This window comes from Canis aureus, chromosome 37 (assembly GCF_053574225.1).
Source record: "Canis aureus isolate CA01 chromosome 37, VMU_Caureus_v.1.0, whole genome shotgun sequence".
Lineage (NCBI taxonomy): Eukaryota > Metazoa > Chordata > Mammalia > Carnivora > Canidae > Canis > Canis aureus.
In genome coordinates, this window is record NC_135647.1 from 12,032,422 (window position 1) to 12,049,992 (window position 17,571).

At 43.6% G+C, this 17,571-nt stretch overlaps 1 protein-coding gene across 2 annotated transcripts in view; it reads right to left on the bottom strand.

The window, feature by feature from the left end:
- Positions 1 to 17,571, bottom strand: part of JARID2 (jumonji and AT-rich interaction domain containing 2) — a 260,932-nt gene that overhangs the window by 114,749 nt on the left and 128,612 nt on the right. The window lies entirely within an intron of this gene.

Sequence of the window (17,571 nt, forward strand, 5' to 3'; positions counted from 1 at the left end):
CTCCTCCTCCAGCCCTCCCCTTCCTTTCCTCCCACTCCTCCCCTTCATCCCCTCCCTTCTTTCCCCTCCTCTCCCTCCAATCCTGGCTACCAGGGTGCTTTATTACTCCTGTGATGACCGCCAGGGCCACCACCGCCCTCCCCGCCCCCAGCACACGGACGGCCCTCCCCCACACACGTAAATTCATCTCATCTAATAACACAGAAGCTGTTTCTCCTCATTGTTTCTGGAGGATCTGTCACAGAACAGGCTCTGTGGCCTGGCAGCTGCTTGGGGGTGGGGGGTGGGGGGGGGTGGGGAGGCAAGAATCCAACAAGGCTGGCCAGCTCCCTGGCCCCGATTGCTGGAGCATGCATCTCCCTTCATTTGTCATAAAGCTATTTGATTTTAAAAGTCAATTCTTTCAAAGCTTTTGAACTTCAGCTGGCAATTATAATGTCCAAAACACATGCTCTGAACACCATCCCACACTCTACTCTTTATGCTTTTCCAATGAGGGGGGAGTGGTGGCATGCCATCAAAGAACCCACATGCTAAATTTAAAGTTTTACCTCAGATGCATCCAAGGAAGCTGGGAAAAGAATGCCCCTTACTATTACTTTTGGTTACTTGTTGTTTAACCACTGAATGAGCCACTCCTAAATTTTAACTTACTTAGACCTCATAAAAACCCTCAAAGCTGAGGCCAGCTTTGCTAACGGCATCTAACAGCTACCCAATGCTGGTAATTCTGCTTTCCACGATGACAGTCTTCTGTCACCTGAATCACCAGAGCATATCTACCTGCCTCACTTTTAAATGGGGGGAGGGGGGAATAAATAAATATATATATATAAAATCAATCACAAGGTTGGTGATGGTCTTTTGTGACTTCTCCTTGCTCTCCACCATTTGAAAATCAATTACAGGCAGGGCCTTAGAGACAATCTAGTAAAATATCCCCCACTTTACAAATGTGCAAACTGAGGCTTATGCAGGTATGCCTTTTAACCAAGATCAGAGCTCCTCATAAGGTCTCAACAGAAGGTCATCCAAGAATCCTGGGGTTATTTGGGGATGGGGTAAGCTAACCCACCAGAACCACCTCATGATACAATTCCCAGCCGAAGTCTCGGGGATAGAAAATCCCTGTCCAATTCTATCATGCTCTGTATGTGAGCCCACAGAGCAGACCCTCATTCAGCTGTCTCCAGTGTGGTATATTCCTATAATGTTGAACAACAGTTTGGCATGTACCCCACCACAGCATAAGTCATGCACAGTCAATTAAAGGACATTTAAGGGATGAGTATTTGGCTTTTTTCCTCTTCTTTCTACTGGGACTTGTCTTTTGGCGCCTTCAGTAATCAAAAGCACCCAATGTAGAACTGGAAATATCGTATGGTAATTCTGAGAAAAGGTAAGGACGAAAGCAGGAACCACAAGACCTAAAATAACTGGCCAGAAACACAGCTTGATGGACCACATTTGGATACTGGCCATCCCTGACATCCCCGGCTCTGATGCCTCCAACATGAGAGCATACACAGCGATCATCAGCCCATCCCAGGTAGACAGTGTCTGCTTTATTCTTCATCTCTACTCTTCCTGACTTCCCTGTTTCTTCCTCTTCCCATTGCCTGAAAAATGAGGTACTTAAATTTAAAAAGAGAAGACCTCGAAGGAACCTGGGTGGCTCAGTAGTTGACCGTCTGCCTTTGGCTCAGGGCATGATCCCAGGGGTCCAGGGATGGAGTCCCAAGTCAGGATCCCCAAAGGGAGCCTGCTTCTTCCTCTGCCTATGTCTCTGCCTTTCTCTGTCTCTCATGAATAAATAAATAAAATCTTAAGAAAAGAGAGAAAGAGAGAATCTAAAGGAGTGCTGGCCCGGACTGCTTTTTCTTCCAAGACCACCTTCAGGATCTGATCACGCATTCCATATTCCCTAAAATACATGCTCCATTAGACTTGTGTGTCCACTGTGACCTGTGCTCTGCTGCTGGGTCATGAAAAGAGCTGAAAAACTTGCCTGTTGGCTTCAGCAGGTGCAGGTTTTGGACTGTTTGGACAAAATGCTGATTTACCAAAGAGGAAACCCATCAAAAGTACCAGATAGATGGATTAACAGCAGCTTTGGAAGGACATGCAATAAAGCTGAAAACTGTGCCCTGTTTCTGAATAAAATGACAAGGTTCAATCCTGAAATTCTGATTAAGAGGGTAGTGAGCGGCAGGGGGAGAAAGGTGTCCCTTCATTACAAGGTGGTGTGACGGACAGTACTATCAACTCAGTTTCAACCTTCAAGGATCAGAGCAAGTTCCAAGTTTTAAATGAAGACACCCTCCGCCAAATGTCATCCACGTCAGTCTTCCTGTTTTAGTTTAATATAAAGAATACCTATAAACCAAACAGCCAAAACCAGTTACTAAAACACTGTCTATATGCTTCTACCTACCCTACTTCATTATTTTTTAACTTAAGCATATCTATCTGTGCTTTATTATGGACTTATTGCTGTGGTGGGGCAGCGGCAGGAGGAGGTGAGAGGCTCAGTGAGTTAAGCATCCCAAACCTTGGTTGTGCCTTGGGTCATGAATTCAGGGTCCTGGAATCTGACCCTGCGTGGGACTCAGTGCTCAATGGGGAGACTGCTTCAGATTCTCTGCCTCTCCCCCTCTGACCTGCTCCCCACTTGCACTAGCACTCTCATTAATTAATTAATTAATTAATTTTTAAAGGGTATAGCTCAGTGTTAAGTCTCAGGGGATTTGTTTCCCCCCAACTCAACATTGGGTTACTAAGATCATGAATCATCGTTTTTGCTTATTCTTTGCTTATTTTCACTGTTGTTCATCACACTCCACTGTATGAATATTCCACATTCTAATGATCTCATCCAAGGGCATCTAAGCATTGCCAGCTTGTTGCTATCACGAACCATGGTGCAAACTTCCTTCTGCTTGCCCCCTGGAAAGCATGCACTGGAGTTTCTCTGGGATACATACCTAGAAGTGGAACTGTTAGAAATCCTTGAATATGCAAACACAAATTTACAAGTTAACGGCAAAATGGTTTCCAAAGCAGCCATCAATTTTGGCGTTTGCACCAGCAATGCATCATTGTAATCTCCAAATGCTTAAATATAAAGATCTAGGACTCTAGAGAAAAAGGTACACCAATTGCTATTTCAGGAAGGGTCTCCTATCCTAAGAAACACTGTGTAGCCAGCCAGCTATCATAGCCACCATCCACCTAATTATCACCTAAACACCAGGACATCTGAGGACATATTTTGCTCCTGAGAGCTTCAGAACTAAGGACCTACCTGCGTGTACAACCATTTCATGACCTCCAAGTTGGGCAAAGTCCAGCAGCCCACCAGCTGCACTCAACATTTTAAGAAAATCAAGGAATAGAGCAAACCCCAATCTAGGATTTGGATAAAATGTGAGAAGCAATTCACTTGCAAATTTCATCAAATTTGGGTATCTAATAGTGTTGTGCAGATTAATTAAAGAAGCTGCTTCATAAGCATTAAGACTTGTTTTATTCATGTATCCAATCAAGGAAGTCAGCTCACCTTGAGAGCCGGGACCTAACTCATAAAAGGAAAGACAAGCCTTAACAAAGTAGGGACAGATTACCAAATACTCCTTCACTCCCATGATCTGCTTCCAAAAGCTCCCCAATTTCCTGCCACCTATGTAAATTATTGCATACAAAAAGTGGCACCTTATCAATCCAAATAAAAAAAACAACATTTCTTACAAAGGAGGAGTAGGGTGGAGTGGGTTGCCATGTGTGAGACAAGGTGTACAAGGTTATAGAATCTGAGAATTTCATACAGGAAATAGTGAGTTTTCATGATCACACTGAATTCACCATGTACTCCTAAAGTACGTATGTTATTTGGGCTGAATAATATTGATCATATCACCTATGTTATGATAAAAGCCAATGCAAAAAAGTGATCCACAGTGCGAATATTTGATTTTCAAAAATATCATTTAAGTGCAGGCCTTCTGCAGCAGCCAACATAGTAGTAAACATTACTTGTCAGCATTCTATTTAAATAAAAGTTAATACACTAGCAAAACACCAAGCAGAAGTAGGTACACACAGAGCCTGACTTGGACTCTTTCCAAGAGGGCTTGGTAATTCCTGAAGCACCAACGGTGTTCAACTGTATAATACATGTGGCTGGCCCTATAGCCAATGTGACTTCAAAGCCACGCTGTACAATTATAAAATAATACCAATAATTACAAGAACACAGTACAGAGATTGAGGCAGGGTGACTGTACATCAACTAGTGAAATTCAGTTGCTATGGATTTAGTCACTAATACCAATGAAATGGGACTACAATTAAACCAGAAGTTCAAATTAATAACCTACTAGAAAGGACAATATTCCAACAGGTTTTTTTGGTCAACGTCTAGCACTAAGAACCTTGATGACTCATAACACACACAGCACACTTTGGACAAGGCTGCCTGGTTCTAATCCTACTCTTCATTAAGTGTCTGAACTTCAGGGGAGAATTGAGGAAAGTCCTGTGTCCTCCCTCTGTTAATTACATGTAAGGACAATAGTTGGTTAAATTAAGGCATTAAATTAATTATATATGTAAAAGGGTTGGTGGTATATAGTAAACAATTCATAAGAGCTACCTCTATGCCTTAATAAACTCTGTGCTAATGAATTACAGAAATTTTTGTCAAATATATACTTTTAATTATTTGATTGTAAAAAGACACAAGATAAAATATGCTTCGGCTTTATTCAATATATTTTTTAAATGACTTGGGTAGGGGTGCCTGGGTGGCTCAGCCAGTTAAGCATCTGCTTCCAGCTCAGGTAATGATCCTGGGGTCCTGGGATCGAGTCCCACATCAGGCTCCCTGCTCAGCAGGAGTCTGCTTCTCCCTCTTCCTCTGACCCTGCTCCTGTGTGCTCTCTCTCACTCAGTCTCTCAAATGAATAAATAAAATCTTTTTTCTTAATGATTTGGGTAATGCATTTATAAAAAGGTAAACACAGAAATGATGCCAAGTTGGATAAGATTAACAGTGTTGACACTATTTTGAAAACACGACCTTCAGAAGCATCCAGAATTCAACCAGAATTACAACATGGTCATTTGACCTACTTAAGAACACTGAATAATGGAAAACTAGGTTTAAGAAGAACTAAAGAGCTGACTCAGGTCACAACTGAAGCATTGTCAATCTCCTCAAATCTGATTCTGACAAAACCCATACTCTCTTAAGCTGCTATGTGGGAACAAACTGAAAAAATATTTCTAGAGAGTAACTTGGTGATAAATGCCAACTCTTAAAAGTTTGTAATTCAGCGAGCTCCCTTCTAGAAAGTGATACTAGGGTATTAATCAGAGAAAACATTTATGTGCAAAGATTTCAACATACTTTAACAATTTTGTGGCTCCTTTTACTGGTTCAAATTCTATTTACACCCAATTAAAAAAAAATAAGTGGCACCCAGCTGGCTCAGTAGGTGAAGCATGTAACTCTTGATCTCAGGGTTGTGAGTTCGAGACCCATGTTGGATGTAGAGACTACTTAAAAATAAAATCTAAATAAATAAATAAATAAATAAATAAATAGGAAGTTTTTACATCCGCTTCCTAAGACCTACAGTAGACTAACAGTGCTTTGGTTTTCCAACCTGATGGCACCCCATGATGGTGCATTAAAGGCCCAGAGGTAACTTGCTCCTGTGTGTATGGCAACTGATATATTGTCTTAACTTGATCTATCAAGCCTGACTTTGTACATGCTGTTACGTCTTTTGGAATAGTCTCTCCTCTTTGTCTTCCTAGAAAGCCCCTGCTCCTCCTCCTGGCAGACTTCAGGGGACACCCACCTTCTGCTCTGCAGGGGCTACTTTTAGGGTAATACCCAGTTATGAGCAAACATCTACCCAACTGCCATTTTCTCGGACCAAGAGGATTTAGTCTTGGGGTGCCTGGCTGGCTCAGTTCAAGGAGTATATGACTCTTGATCTCAGGACTGTGGGTATGGAGAAAACATAAATCTGTGGGTTTTTTGCTGTTTAAAAAAGGGGGGGCGCACCTGGTGGCTTAGTAGTTGAGCATCTGCCTTCAGCTCAGGTCATGATCCCAGTGTTCTGGGATCAAGTCCCACATCAGGCTCCCCTCTGTCTCTAATGAATAAATAAATAACATCTTTAAAAAAAAGAGGATTTAGTCTTGCTTATCTTAAGAACCCTCAAAGTACCCTCTAGCATGGGCCTAGAGAAAATAGCTGAGACCCAATAAATATTGTTCAAAGAAGGCATTTCAGGCCTCCATTGCCTGACACTCTCTCACTTTGGAGGCCCCGTTTCAGACCTCCAAGCATTGAATCGCACCCCTTTCTTCCCAAAGAAGAGTTATCAAGAATTATCTCTGTATTTACAAGTATTTGGCTAAGAACATATCATGTAATTTATAATACACTGCTTTTTCAGCATGCACGGGTTTTTAAAAAAATCCTAATTTTGAAGACTTTAAAGAGAGAATATGTTTGAGTGTGCAGGGAGGGACAGAGGAGAGAAAGAATCTCTGGCAGACTCCCCATGGAACATGGAGCCCAACACAGGGCTCAATCTCATGATTCTGAGATCACGACTTGAGCAGAAATCAACAGTCAGATGTTTAACCAACTATGCCACTCCAGCGCCCCATGAATTTTTCTCTTGGGAAAAAGATCTAACCTTCAAATCTTCAGGCGAAAGAATTTTATGAACACTATTTAACACTCAATAACCTTTACACTGTTTTCTCTTGACTTTAATCCCTTTATTAATTTCAATATTAAAGTCCTTTGCTTTAGAGTCAGTGACTTCTTCCAGTCTATAAAACTCTTGAGTCTTCCTCAAAGATTTGCCTTTTATACCCTGCTAACTTAGATGAATTCATTTCTTTACTACCATGTTCATATAACAGCCAAAATTTTACTGTAATCCTTCTACCTTCTTCACAAAGCGGCACTACATGGGACACCTGGGTGGCTCAGTGGCTGAGCCTTTGGCTCAGGGAGTGATCTGGGGGTGCTAGGATCGAGACCCACATCAGGTTCCTGAATAGAGCCTGCTTGTCCCTCTGCCTATGTCTCTGCCTCTCTCTCTCTCTCTCTGTCTCTCATGAATAAATACATAAAATCCGTAAAAAAAAAAAAAAAAAAAGGAACTACATTGATCACATTAACAATTCTGTCTGTATTCTCCATGGCATTTTCCTTCAAGGTTTCATGTGCCATACTGACAACTAATGCTGCATATGGAACATAATTTAAGCTTTACACGTTTTAAAGAGGAAAAACAAAAATCACATTCTCCAAACCTTGGTAACATGAGGAAAAGACTCACAATGCTTTATATTGCAGAGATTCTACTGCATGAAACATTCAATGGAGTTTTAAAATATGTAAGTATAAAGAAATTAGACCAGAGGAGATAAAACAAGCTGGAGAGAAGAAAGGAAAAGGAAAAGGAAAAGGAAAAAAGGGAAAAGGAAAAGAAAGAAAAAAATGTAAAGAATGTAGACCAGAGGAGATTAAACAAGCTGGAAAAGAAAAAAAAAGAGAAAAGAAGAAAAAAAGAAAAAGAAAGAGAAAGAGAAAGAGAAAGAAAAAGAAAAAGAAAAAGAAAAAGAAAAAGAAAAAGAAAAAGAAAAAGAAAAAGAAAAAGAAAGAAAAAGAAAGAAAAAGAAAGAAAAAGAAAGAAAAAGAAAAAGAAAAAGAAAAAGAAAAAGAAAAAAAAAGAAAAAGAAAAAGAAAAAGAAAAAGAAAAAGAAAAAGAAAAAGAAAAAGAAGGGAAGGGAAAAGAGACAGTATTCTCTCCAGTGGTAATCTTCCTAGTTTTCTGAAATTTCCACATTTTCTACAATTAATGTTAATACAGTGAAACAGGAATCTTAACAATTACTTAAAGGATACCACAGGAAGGTGGGTGTGTTGCTGGAAAGAAGTAGTACTGATCACAAAAAATAGTACTCGATGAAAAAAGTCATATAAGGGCACCTGGGTGGATCATTCAGTGAGGTGTCGGACTATTATATCATCTCAAGTCTTGATCTCAGGGGCAGGAATTCAAGCCCCGCGATGGACTCCACATGGGGTGTGGAGCCTACTTAAAAAATTTTTATATGAAACGTGGACTCACATGGAGCTAACAAAAAACAAGGATCAAGTAAAGAACAGCAGACAATGACAACGTTGACACCAGTATTACATTGCTGTATTGAAGCCAGGGATAACGTGAATACCGTGACATTGATACCACAGGCCACAAGTGTTTTCAAATTGCCCAACACAGGAAGGCCTGGGTGGTTCAGTGGCTGTCTGCCTTCAGCTCAGGTTATGATCCCAGGATCCTCTGCTCCCCCCCGCATATGAATAATTTTTTTTTTAATTGCCCAACACACTCAATAAAGGCATGTAAACAAAACAGGCATGTGTTTTCACTCAGTTGCCACTGCCTCTATACATGACATACCATTAAAGAAGCTAAAAGAATGCTTGTAAATTGAACTACACTGGCTACCTAGAACCACCTCCCGCCCAAAACAATAACAAAAGATAGAGCTTGAGAACAAAAGGCTAAGAACGTGACCGCTATGCTCCTCCTGTCTCTGTAGCTACACTTGTTCATGTGGTAGGTAGCCTGTAGCCTCGTATGTTTGGTTTGGTTTGGTTTTTAAACTAAATCTAATCAGACCAGCTAGGTATCAAGGACTCATGGACTCCTAAACGGTTAGTGGCTACCGTAATGACAATGCAGATACAGAGCATTCCCATCATTGTGCAAAGTTCTACATCTACAGGTTCTCAAGACACCATGACCATGTCTGCGGGCAGCAGCAGTCTATGTCTCTCTGTTGTCCTCCGCTCAAGCTCAGACCCAGTAACCAAGGCAAGTCAGACAGACGGGGACATCTTCCCAGGCAGCGGGGTGAAAAGGAGAGGGGAGCAAATGGAACAGCAAGCTGACAAACCCCCTCCAGTTCAGCAGCAGATGGCTCCTGGTGTAATCAGTCTAGCTTTCAGACGTGGGGAAAAGGGAGAATCACAGGTTAGAACCATTTATAAAAAAGCCACGAGCTTATTCAGTAAACCAAAAACTATAGAGAAAACTCTTTGCAAAGCAATTACTCCAAAAGGTGGTTTTTATCATCAAGGATTTTAGGCAATCTTGATATAGCTCAACGGTAAAAGGCCAGCAATCACCAATTAATCCTCACATACAAGCCACATCGAATTTTTCAGAGTTAGACACGCATGTTGCCACTCCCCAGGTTAGAGGCAAACAAAGAAAGGTGTAAACCCACACACAGATGATTCTGGGCTCACTGCTAGCTCCTACAAACACACACACCCTAAGGAGACATCCAGAAAGAAACTATCACCCTGAATTCATTACCATATGCAGGTGAGCTTCGAGGAGTCACAGAGGAGGCCTGTCCTTTTTGTTTATCTTTTCACACTCCCCCTTTTCACACACACCCCCCAAGTTATACAAAAGGATCCAAATGTTTCCTACCCCAACCGCACAGGATAGGATCTGGCCAATTAGGAAGAAAACCTGAAACAGGCCATAAACATGAGCTGATCATTCGTCACTGAAACAGAACCAAATGGGACAAAGGGAGGTCTCAAGTGTTCCATTTGACCTAAGTAACCTGCTCCCATTGGGACCCAGTTACTTGTACAGCTAGAGCTACAATGACGTCAATGCTCACAACAATATATCAATTTTTTGTGATGCATCCAATATTGCTTTAAGTGGCTAAAATCCAGGAATTGTGGTTTAATGACTTGACAGGTTCTGATGTGAGTGGTTACATAACATAGCTTCCATCGCTTCTCAGAACCTGCTGTAAATATAGAAGCCCTAGAATCTTCTTCCCTTGACCCTAACCTAATGTTGCATTGCCATGCTAATGTGTTCCCATAGTCACTTTCTCCCTTTGCCTGCCTCCCAGCCTCTCGCCCTCCAATCCAGCTGGCCCAGATCCATCTTCTTCCACAGACCACAAGCCAGCTCAGAAACCTCAGAGACAACACAAATCATGAGCTCTGCGTACCAGCCGGGGCACCCCACATACGCAAACCTAACTCCTGCTATTGCTATAGGTAGGAGAGGCCTTCCCAACACCCCTGAGAAATGACCTAGTGAGGACAACCACACAGGGTTCATACTTCCTCCTCGCTCAGTCAGAGTTTCTGTGCTCCATGTCTTAATTACAGGATGATGGCATCCAGGCCCAGGGAATGGGGCACACGGATTTTTTAATACAGTCCCTGATGTATGCACTTTTAGCACACGGCTACCGCTCTTAGGGGAAGTAGTTAGGTAACGTGTATCTAGAACCTCAATCACAATTACCCTTTGAATGCTTGCTCCCTGCCAGATATTAAGGACTTTAAATAAATCATCTCATTAATCCTAAGAATACAGCCTCTGAGAAAGAAATTATTACTCCATTTACAGAGCTGGGAAACAAGGAACAGGAGCCAAACGGAATGTCCAAGTCACGTGTGCAAGCACTCTTCTCCCTTGGTGGGACCACAATGCCATCCTTTCGGGGATGACAGCACGATCCTCCCTGCCAATTTCCCGGAGCGGAGCTGGAGGGCAGTGGCCTCCTGGGGCTGGAGCTGGCGGGAGGCTGAATACATGGCAGTTCTCCCCAGCAAGCCTAGATCATCTGTGCTCACAGCTCCAGGGCCCTGAGCTCAGGCCACTGCAAGTGAGCCTGCTCCGAAGTCCACGGTCCACAGAAAGGTGCAGTTCGGGTTCATAGAAGAGCCTGTCCTTGAAAATGTACAAGATAGTAATGCTCTGAGCTCTCTGGGGCTACCCCAGCGGTCAAGTCCTCAGGCACAGCAGGCTTGAGCTTGCAGATTTTTCACAAAGGGGCTAAGAATCTGGAGCAGAAGGTCTGTGGAGTCGGCCAGCGCCAAGGGCCAGGATCCTCCCATCCACTACCAAGAGCAGCCACTTGATGGCAATCTTAACCTATTCCCTTGGAAGTTGTCCATAAAGAGCGACCCCAGGAGGGTAGGAGCAGCAAGAATGGGCTGCAGAATGTGCAAAGTGCTAGCAAAGGCGCCTTTGCATGGCCTGAGGAGGCTGAGGCCAGGGAGCAGAAGGAAGGATGAAAAGAAGATGCCAGCATTATGCTCATGTCCACATACCTCTCTGGGGGCTTTGGGTGGAAGTGATGGTACAGGTTTGGCAGTCAGACAACTCAGGAAGGTGGAAATTTCTCAGACTCCACGACACAATCACAGTGGGCTCTCGATCAACATATTGAAGTGTGAGGCACAGAGACAGTAACTAACATGATAATAAATCAATGTCAAGCTCCTGCTTCTGATCTCAGCATCTTGTCCCCTGAAACCATAGGGAAAAAAAGCCAAAAAATGGGGCACGGGAGGGGGAGGGGGAACCAAGTTTCCTTCATGGCTGGTGCTACACCTGTTGAATAAAGCAGCCCAGCACCTGTCTTATTTAAATTGTAAACAAGGGAGAGGGGCATAAAAGCCATGTGCAGATGCACATCTTCTAGAGAGAAGGCTGTCCAGGAAAAAAAGAAAAAAAGGAATACACCATAAATTACATTCACTGCATACTTCTATTTCAGTGGCAGGAAGATTAACATCACAAGCCCGGGGGGTGGGGGGGTTGGGGGGAGGGCAGTATTATCAGAAAAAACCTTCCGTGGTCTTAGCAAGGATAATGACACGTTCCCTCACACGGCTGAATCCGACCCTTTGTGACAGCTTCGTAACTCTTGGCTTCTCGATTTATAAGAAGAGTTCAGGCAGAGAGTGGAGAGTTTGCCAATATTTTCCTCTGAGGGATTCAGAAAGTGCCAGCTGAGAGCCTTCCAGCTCACCCTTTAAAACTCTGTAACACTTTCCAACTGAGTAAACTGGAAAGGCCCTTTTCAAATAACACTGGTCTGAAGTTGGGTAAAAACTGCTGAGTGAGGACAGGGTAAAGCCTCTCTGATACAGGCTAAGCAATCTGCAATGCAGATCCCACCAGAAATTACAGGCCTCCTGCACCCCAAGACAATAAATGTGCACTATTTCCACTGGTGTGTCACCTGCCCTAGCTGTGTGTCTCTGGAGGATTCGCTGACCTTCTATAGCAACACTCTAAATGGGGAGTGATGCTATAACCCACTAACCCCATAAACGTGGGTTCAAACTCCTTCATGAATACGCCCAAGCCCATCAGAAGGAAGGTAGCTGAATTAAGACAGATAAAAGTTTCTGGGGCAGCCCCAGTGGTGCAGCGGTTTAGTGCCGCCTGCAGCCCAGGGCGTGATCCTGGAGACCCTGGATCGAGTCAAACAACAGGCTCTCTGTATGATGCCTGTTTCTCCCTCTGCCAGTGTCTCTGCCTCTCTCTCTCTCTCTCTCTCTCTGTCTCTATGAATAAATAAATAAAATCTTAAAAAAAAAAAAAGTTTCTGAAGTGAGACTCTGAGCTGCACTGGAAGACAAAAGAAACTGTTCAAAGCCACTGGAACACTGGAAGGGAACTGCTACTTGGGGCATCACCAGAAGTTGGCAGGGGAAGTCTCAAACACAGATGTCTTTCCTTGTCACCAAGACCAGGAGCCACACATGACCAGGATGCCCACCTACCTGCCAAATGGAAACATGGACCCGCTTTAGGAATACACCCAGAAGATCCTGGTGGGGCAAGACACACGGGAAGAGGCCCTGTGTGCAGCAAGAGCTGAAATCATCACTGCCACAGTATGAACGAACCAACACCACTAGCGAAAGGTCAGGGAAAAGGAGAGAGGAGGAATGGGGTGTCCCAGACATGGAGCATGAGCAGCTCTGAAGCTCCAGAAAGAACCCATAAAGCTCTCCTAGCACAACACGGAGACGGCCTAGTGGACAGGCTGGGCTGACACTGGCGACACTCTGGTCCTTAATAGGCAGACCTAAGGTTATAAAATAGGCTCTTATTTCCCTCACTGACCCCAAACCTCCTCATATGAGACACCTGCACTGCTTTATGACCTTTCATAAAGTAAATCATGAGGAAGCTAGTTTGGGACTCTGCAGAAATCCCCTAAAGACTAAAGAGAAAGCTAGAAGGACAGAGGACATTTGGCAGCAGGTGAGCTTAAGTAATAAATTGTAAATTAAGGGATTTATGAGCCACAGGGTAATTTCCCAAAAGCACACCCAGTTATCACCCTTCTGGCTTTAAAGATATGCCATACAAGACACTAAACATTTAATGTGGCTCACATAATAACATGTTATTTCCAAAAGCTAGGTAAAAGGTCCTCTAAATGTGGGAGAAATGGGATCTAAGAAATTCACAAGCAAAGCAAAACTGCACTAGGCCATCGCAGTAGATCTGGTAATAATTAAAGCCCCGTAAAAACACACATCACAGAATTCAAATCATGACATGGTGGGGATTGAGAAAGCATCAGGATCTCCAGGTAGGAGGGGATGGGGGTGGGGGGGATGTTACCATTGAGGAGAGTGAACACAGATAAACTCCAAGCCTGAACAAGTCACTTCTGCCTGAGGGCAGCCCTATCTGGGGACTCCAAGGCTCTTCCCTACCTGTACACATTGAGACGTAGAACTGGTTGGAAAGCATTGCCCTAAATTACACTTAAAGCATATAAAAATAAATCAAATTTGTGTAGAAAATACAAATAAAATGAATTTGTGTATAACACATAGGATTATTCAACCTTGAATAATGTCATGAGTTTTATGACATGGACAAGAGAAACATCTTTCCAGGGCCATCTTGATTACCACTCCCTCCCCTGACCTCTGGAGCCTCTGAAAAACCCAATCTGCTCCTTCCTTAGGGCTCTTGGCCTACAGCAGCATCCCAGCCCAAGTCTTGTTTCAATCCCCACTGAAGTAAGGGATTTAGATAAACCCGGGAGGCCTCAAAAAGGGGGGTGGGGGTGGGGGGCATGGCACTCAATAAAAACCCAAGCTTAATTCCACCCAGTTGGGATGAACAATAACTTCTCCAAGGTCAAACAAGTTCTTGAGGGCTACGGACATACCAGGAAATTGTTCTAGTACCATAGCAGCACAAAAGGAAACATGGTAAAGATTAACATGGAAATTAACTTAATCGAAAATTAAAGTGAAATAAAATTGTTACCATCTCAGAGCCCTTCTGGAGTGCTAGTATTGGTAGTAGTACTGTTTGGCCCACCCCAAATTCCTAATGTTGAAGCTCCAATACCCTATGTGACTATCTGGACAGAGCTTGCAAGGAGGTGATAAAAGTAAATGAGGTCATAATGGGATGAAGGACAATAATCTGCAAGGGCCAGTGTCCTCATGAAGAAGAGGAAGAGACGCCTGTGCACACCCCCTCCCCTCCTCTCCCCCTCCCAGTGAGGATATGGCCACAGAGCAATCCCTCACCAGGAACAGGGCTGGATCTGGGACTTCTAGCCTACAGAACAATGAGAAATTTATTTCTATTGTTTAAACCACCCCAACCAGTCTACGGTATTTTCTTACGGCAGCACGAGCTGACTAATACACAGACTTTCACCAAAGCAGTAAGAGAATGAACAGAAATTAGCAATCTCACAATGCCACCCTATGTGTTTGCATCCTCAAGGCCATGGGGCAGCTCTCAGGCTCTGGATCAGAATCACTGCAATAAAAAACACATGCATTGGCAGAGAAGGGATATGCCCTAGGAATGCCTCTTTAGCACGCCTCTGGGGAAAAGCCATGTCTGGAACCCCAGTTCTGAGAATTCTTGAATTCTCACACCAAGGCTGCGATTTCTTAACACACAACAGCACCACCAGGGAAATGGGACACCAAACAGAGGAGGAGAGGCAGAGCTGTTCAAAAGCCATTTGGTCTGTACTCCACACAGCTCAGAACCAAAACCATAGCACCAGCTCAAGACAGAGAATCTGTCTTCACAAAGGCCACCATGAGATGGCAAAGGTCATTCATGGCCATGTCCAGTGGTAGGGATCTTATTCATGCCTTCCTAAAGCCAGGACTTCTAAGAGCTGCATACTGGGCATAAGAGATATACTGGCTTCCAGGCCCCTTCAAGTCTTGACACTCTTGCGCATCTGGTACATTCTGGGAAAATACCACAAACCCATGTGTCACTGTAAAAGCTCCTTTAAAAAAAAAAAAAAAAAAAAATCAAGACAACCATGGTAACAAACCCCAAAATGAACATACTTTCATTTGGAAAGAGGGAGGAGTAGAGCAACATTTCTGGGCTGATGGAAGAGTATGATATCTACAGTGGAGTGCTGGTCAGATGGGCTATATGAGCATTTACAAATCCATGGAATTGTACAAGTGAGATGTGTGGTTTCACAGAGCCTAAAGTTCACCTCAATTTAAAAAATAAAATAAATTAAAAAAAAAAAAAGTAAGATCTGAGCAAGGAGTCCTAGGGTCAGATCCTGATTTGATTGCTTAGTTATGCAGCCTCATACAAGCTGCGTTAACATCTGAGACCCACTGCACAAACCCACAAAATTTGGATAGATTACAAATAAATGTTATGATATTAGAAGTAGTCACTTCTTAAAAGCCCAATTTTAAGTTATCTGACAATGTATCCTGTACCTGAACAGACAATCCACAAACATGGTAGAGAAAAAGGTGCAAGGGTGATCCAATTCCAAGAATCTTTATGATGGTATGACCAACGAATGTTATAACTATGAATAAACATGTGCCTTTAGAGGCAGGGGAAACAGCATAGGCTGTGATCCGGGGGTAGGGTGTCAGGCTGTGCGTATTTCCGAAACAAAACCAGGAGTCATATGTGGGACACTCGACCCCCTGAACAGAGGGGATGTGTCCACAGCACAGCAGAAGGTGCTGGAAGGGGGAGTGAGGAGCAGTCTATGGGCAGAGAGTGATCTGCACCCTGCTTCACACACCACACGCTCTGCAGAGTGCCCAGGAGTCCACTGAGCAGCCTGCTTGAGATCTCTCGCACTCTCCCCATGCTCATGATCTCAAAACATAATTAAAACACACACACACACACAAAAAAAACACACACACACACACACACATACACACACACACACGAATTCGGGTGCATTTGGAACAGCAAGGCTGACAGACTAGTAGGGGAGGTGGTGGTGAGGAGACCTGATGGACACTGTGGCCCACACCAATTGGTCAGGGTAAGGATGCTCAGCTACCAAGCTAAGAGGCAGGGAGACACAGCAGGACCAAGCATGTGCTGAGGCCTGTTCTGACTGCTGCCTAGAGAGGGAAAAAGGCAGAAGTTGAGATTAAAGAGCATTAGGGTGTTCCAGCCAAAGCTAGAGATTTCAGACTAGTGGCATTAGTGCAAATTCAGATTCAAAAGATGTGAATTCATGGGCAGCTCCGGTAGCGCAGTGGTTTAGTGCCGCCTGCAGCCCAGGGCATGATCCTGGAGACCCGGGATTGAGTCCCACGTCGGGCTCCCTGCATGGAGCCTGCTTCTCCCTCTGCCTGTGTCTCTGCCCCTTTCTCTAGCTGTGTCTCTATGAATAAATAAATAAAATCTTTAAAAAAAAAAAAAAAAAGATGTGAATTCAGAATAAACAGCTTTTGCTAAAGGATGGAATGCAAAGTAAGGAAAAATCAGAGAAGTACAGATAACTCCAAGGTTTAGGGTGAAGCAACTAGAAGAATGGAACTGGCATTTTTGGACAACGGGAAGACAGGCAGAGCAGAGGAGAGACAGTAGAAACAGTTGGCTTTGGGACACCTCATGTTCATGAGGCCTTCCACGAAATCAGTGAAGGCAAGTGGTAAGTGGAATTCAGGACAGGTTCAGTCACTGTCAAATGCTGCCAAAGGGGCAAATAAGGTGACACTGACTGGAAACTTGATTTGGCATTCAAGGTCATTATCAAGCCTTAATCATGGCCTGATTCTAGGGGTTCAAAGAAAAATGAAAGGGGAAAGGATATTAACACAAATAGTAGTAGTAGAGGGGACAGACTGTGTAGACATGTTCTCTCACAGAACTCTGCAGTGAGGAGAGAAATGAACAGCAGGAGGGAGATACAAGATCAGTAGAGGGATTATTTTATTATGAGAGCGACTACAACATGTTTTGTTTACTGATAGCAATCATGGAGGAGAGAAGTAAATAATGAGGAGGGATAAGTTCCAGGGTGACGTCCCTGTAGTTGACAGGAGAAAGGAGATCATAGATTTTCATCCTTTTGTCCTCAGGACCCCTCAAAGCCGGGCTTCTCTAGGGACTGTGACAGGGAGGAGAGAAAGCACGTGCACACATGCGCTCTCTCACACACGTGTGTTCTCTCACACATATTAAAACACTCTCTCAAAAAAAAAAATAAAAAATAAAAAATAAAAAATAAAACACTCTCTCTCACACACATACACACTCTCACACCCACACACCACTACCTGTTGTAGGCTCCTTCTCTTAAAGCAGACCAAGATTTGACGGGATGAGGAGGACAGAAGCTGGGCACAGCTGACAGAGGAAGCAGCCTGAGAGAACTGGAGGGGGAGGGAGAGGACCT